Source organism: Camellia sinensis, chromosome 9, assembly GCF_055761805.1.
Source record: "Camellia sinensis isolate YWXY chromosome 9, ASM5576180v1, whole genome shotgun sequence".
Taxonomy (NCBI): Eukaryota; Viridiplantae; Streptophyta; class Magnoliopsida; order Ericales; family Theaceae; genus Camellia; species Camellia sinensis.
This window is the reverse complement of record NC_138969.1, coordinates 129,389,047-129,394,355: the sequence shown is the minus strand read 5'-3', so window position 1 is coordinate 129,394,355 and position 5,309 is coordinate 129,389,047.

Here is a 5,309-nt window from a genome sequence, read left to right as displayed (position 1 = left end):
CATGTTTCAATTAGCATACCTTATGCTTGCATGTTTTCATCATTCATTTGTCTTGCATGCACCGAGGCTCAGCGCATCATTCAAACTGCATTGTCAATTCAATACTTATTTGAATACGTGTTTCAAAGCATGTTATCAAATTATATCATATGCCATATTAGTAGTCGAGCCTATTAATTGCATTATTGCATGTGTTGCATTAGGCATCTTGTATAGTTAGGATCATGCATTCTTTCTAACTAGTTTTTGTTTTGGCGTGGAGTACTCGGTAAGTTTTATGCTTTAGCATACTTGCATGAGTGTGATTACCATATTGCCATGTTTTCGCATGCTTGCAATGAGGCTATGTGCTTAAATGATTAACTACATGAATGCTTGTGGATGAAGGCTTTGTTGCTTGAATTGGAATAGTTCAACGAAATGTGAGTTTTAAACCCACTTGAGGTGGCAAATCATATTTTAAGCCCATCATGTTTGATGGCAAATCCGCATTTTAACCCACTGGAGGGTGGCACTTTCAAACCATTTTCGAAAACAAATATGAGTTGTTTTGTTTCAATTCTTGCAATTTTAGTCTATACTTGCTTGTGTGCGTCACATAATAAAGTTAGCTAATAACCGAAATAAGAACACATGTGTTTATAAAATAACATATCATGCTTAGTAGAGGCCGATCTTTGATCGGGCGAGCGGGGGTGCTCATTTCAGGGCATTCCCTTCTCGTACCAAAGTTCCTTAGCCGAGACAACTTTGGTGATGACGGACACGTGGCCTTTGGCACAAGTCAGGGTTTCCTAAATTTTCCCAAAAACAAAATATTTAGGTGGTGACTCTGTAATCTAGCAAAGCAGTCCAGTTTTGGCATTATTTGATTCAAAATCTGATTTTCCCAAATGATTTGCCAGATTGGACTCTTTGGTGTTTACGAGTTTCATATTGCACTTTGTGAGATTAGATTTAGAATTGTAACAGGAGTCCGAACTATAGGACCAATTCGAGCTCTCCGGCTGTAGCTGACAATCCTAGAACAAGGCTAGCAGTCTAACAACTTCCTTGACATAGGCTATCATTCCTTCATCTCCGGCTGCATACTCATATGTTACCTGATTCATAATAAGTTGGGAGTCATAGAAGACTACCACCTCATCGGCTTTCATTGCTGCTGCTAACTTCAACCCTGCGGTCTGTGCCTCATACTCTTCTTCATTGTTTACGGCCTTGAACCCCAAATGAATAGACTACTCTAGCATTCGCCCTTCTGGCGATACTAACACTACTCCTGCCCTCGTTCTTTGATGGTTTGAACTTCCATCAACAAACAGGCGAAAGGAGTCGCCGATGTAGATGTCGCAAGGCTTTTATTTCTCTTATTTCTTCTGTTTTTCTTGAGTGGGGTTCTTTTGCCCTAGCTGGGTTTCTTCTTGCTCTCCTGGGCACCCCAAGCCGCGGCTCACCAGAGTCCGACGTGGGATGGCACTAGGTGTGAATTCGGCCACAAAGTCGGCTAAAACCTAGCCTTTAATTGCTATTCTGGGCCTAAATTTCAGGTCATATTGGCCTAACACTTCTGCCCATCTAGCTACCCTGCCTGTCAGATCTCCTTGCTGCAACAAGGACTTCAAAGGATACCCAGTTAGTATCACAATCCTGTGGGCTTAGAAGTAATGATTTAGTTTCTTTGAAGCCATTACCAGGGCTAGTATCAATTTTTCCAGGGGTAAGTACCAGAGGCTTGCTAACGTTTTACTCACATAGTATACTGTCATTTGTTCTCCCTTCTCTTCTCTAATTATCACTGCACTCACTACGTGCTTTGAAACTACCAAGTATAAGAACAGTTCCTCTCTAGGTACTGGATTTGACAGAACTGGAGCTGTTGTCAAATACTTTTTCAAGTCGGCTAAGGTGATTTTGCACTCTTCTGTCCACAAAAAATTTGTGGCCTCTTAACAAACTAAAAAATGGTTTACACTTATCCGAACTTCTGCTTATAAGCCTATTTAGGGCTGCAACCCTTCCAATCAACATCTGCACTTGTTTTGCTGACGTTGAGCTTTTCAAGCCAAGAATGGCCTCGATTCGGGCTTGCTTCAATGCCCCTTTTGGTAACCAAGTATCCTAAGAACTTACCAGACTCGACTCCAAATGCGCATTTCAAAGCGTTGAGCCGGAGTCGATATGTTCGCAGGATATCAAAAATTGCCTTCAAGGCGGCCAGATGATTCTCAGGTTCTTTGGTCTTCACGACCATGTCATCAATGTACACTTCTATTGTCCTGCCAATCAGATGTCTCAACATTTTGGTCACTGGCCTCTGGTAGGTTGCTCCAACATTTTTTAACCCAAAAGGCATCACCCTGTAGTAGTATAGCCTTTTTGGGGTGATAAATGCAGTCTTCTCCTTATCAATGGGATATCTGGTGGTATTCCCTATAAGCATCCAAGAAGTTCATCCTTTCATGCCCTGAAGTGGCATCTACTAACTGATTAATCTTGGGGAGTGGAAAACTGTCCTTGAGGCAAGCCTTATTCAGGCTGGTGAAATTGACACAAACCCTCTACTTTTCGGTTTTCTTTTTCACTACCACAGTGTTGGACAGCCAAGTAGGGTAGTTTACCTCCCGAATGGATTTGCCTTCCAGCAATTTGTCCACTTCCTCCTCAATTGCCTTAACATACATTAACGTCGGCCTTCTCGTTTGCTGGATGACTAGTTTACTCGACCTATCTACATTGAGCATATGGCATGTGACCTCGGGGTCAATGCCTGGCATCTCGTATGGCGTCCAGGCAAATACTTCTATGTTGGCCCGTAAGAAAGTTTCCAAATCCCTTTCCTCATCCTCTGCCAAGCCTGAGCCAAGAAGGAAGAAACGCTCTTCATCCCCTTCTTAGACCAGAATTTTCTTTAAGGCTTTTTCACTCTTCTCGGCTGGTTCTTTGCCGACATCATCTATAACTTCCATGTCTTCATCTTCAATTTCTGCTATTTTTGTCTCTCGCACGTTGCAGATGGATTTCATTGCTGCCATGGAGCAATTTTTTGCCTGTATCTAATCCCCTCTAACTTCCTTAATTCCATGCTCTATTGGAAACCGCAACAGTTGGTACAGCGTTGAGGAAACAGCCCTCATTGCATGCAACCATGGCCTTCCCAAGATAACATTGTAAAAGGAGGGGGTGTCAATTACTGTAAACTATGTGCTTACCTTCTTGGTTCCTGCCTGCACCTCTAAATTCATTGCTCTCATGGGCCATATCGGCGTTCCATTGAACCCGACCATTGGGCTGTTGGACTGCTTCAAATCGTCTCAATGAAGGCCAAGCTCCTTGTAACATCGAATGTACATGATATCGCAAGAGTTGCCTTGGTCGATCAGAATGCACCTTACCTGGCATTCCCTAATCTTGAGGGTTACTACCAAAGCATCATTGTGTGGATACTACACCATGTCTAAGTCTACCTCAGTAAAGGACGCCATTGGCCCTTAGCACTTGTTTGTCCTAGGCCTCTTTTGCTGGACTTGATACACATGCCGTAAGTGCCTCACCCTCTGAGTCTCTCCTCGCACCTCGTTCTCATTGACCCTTGAATGTATTACATTGATCACTCGAGGTCCATCTGCTTGCTGTTGTGGTGGTGGTGGATGTGGTGCTACCGGTGCCTGGGGCAGTCTTGCTTGCTCTTTCCTTGTTCTGGCCTCATCTACCAAGTCCCTCAAGTGACCCTGTCTAACCAGGTCTTCCAAATGCGTCTTCAGGGCTCTGCACCTCTGAATCAAATGCCCATCCTCATTGTGGTAGGCACAATGCTTCCCAAGGCTTCTCCCCATAAATTCGCCAGGAATCTTCTATGGCACTCTATAATATGGCTGGCTCCTGATCCTTTCTAGAACTTCATAAACCGAGATCCGGAACACAGTGATGACTGCCTGTGCAGCCTTCATTCGTGTTTCTTGCATGTTAAATCCAGTATTATCTCGGCTTCACTTCGGCGAGCCATTTCTCTTTTCCTGCTTCAGTGCCTTTGTTCCCAGCTTTTGCTCTGGCCTATTTCTCGATCCTTGTCATGAGCTCCTCCATACTCGTTGGCAGAGTCTTTGCCAGTGACTTCTGAAGCATACAATCATCCTCCAGGCCGTTCTTAAATGACACGACCTCCAACTCTTGGTTGCATCCTGGTATTCGGTTGAACATCTCATAATACCTTTTGGCATAAGCCCTGAGGCTCTCACCCTCACCAATTTTCAAAGCCATCAAGGAGTCTACCCTTAATGGTTGCAACTTGTTCGTGACAAACTTGGCCACGAACATCTCGGTCAGGCCTTTCCAACTCTTCACAGTTCTTTTCGGCAACTTGTGAAACCAATTCAATGCAATTTCCCTAAATGATGAGGGGAACACCATACACTGCAACGGTTCATTCTCGGCATACAAGGCCATTGAATTTAGATATAAGCCAACATGAAAGTTCGGATCAAATTTACCGTTATAAATTTGGAACCTCGACATATGGAACCTTTTTGGGCCCTCAAACCTATCCAACTCTACTAAAAAGGGCATTTTCGGCTTGACGGGTGATGTGACTTTGGCATTCTACCGCTTCCTCTGGAGGTAGTCCCTTAAATCCTCCTTAAATCGACCAAGAGCTTGGCTATCAACAAATTTCATCCTTTTTGGTGCTCTGCTCCCAGTGTCGTTATGTGTCCTCTTGGATTTCTCTTCATTCACCGTGTCAAAACAAAGTTCCTTCCCTTGAATGCGTCGATGTTCCTTGACATAAGTTCCCTTGGTAGAAGGCGTCCACTGAGATTCTCCTCTCATTGACTCTACTTGCCAGGCATCCCGTGAAGGCCGATGTGAGCGTTCTTTTACCTTGTCATGCTGAGGGACTGTTGGGATTGCTTTCTGTCCCCCTTTCTGGGCGTCGTTCTTGGCTGCTAGTATCGACATGTCCTTTAATGGAAACGGTGGCTGCATGACGTTATTCTGCATCATGAAGTTGACAACCGATTATAGGTTTGCTAACTTGTTTGCCATTCCTTTCATGTCGCCGTCCCTCCTTAGGCATCTATCTTTCCATACCTGGAGGTCGCTTTCGTTGTAATACTCGTCTTAGTCTGCTTTCTTCGGTGCATCTCTCTCTTGGTCGACGTCTTTCTCCCCGGGATTCTGATCCCACGTTCCTTCATTATGGTTTTCTTCCTCCATGTTTGGATCGGCACGTTTACCACTTCCACTAGGGATGTCGTCTGCAATCTTTTCTCCCTACTCGTTGTTGGCCATCTATTCTAACTAAGTTCCCACAG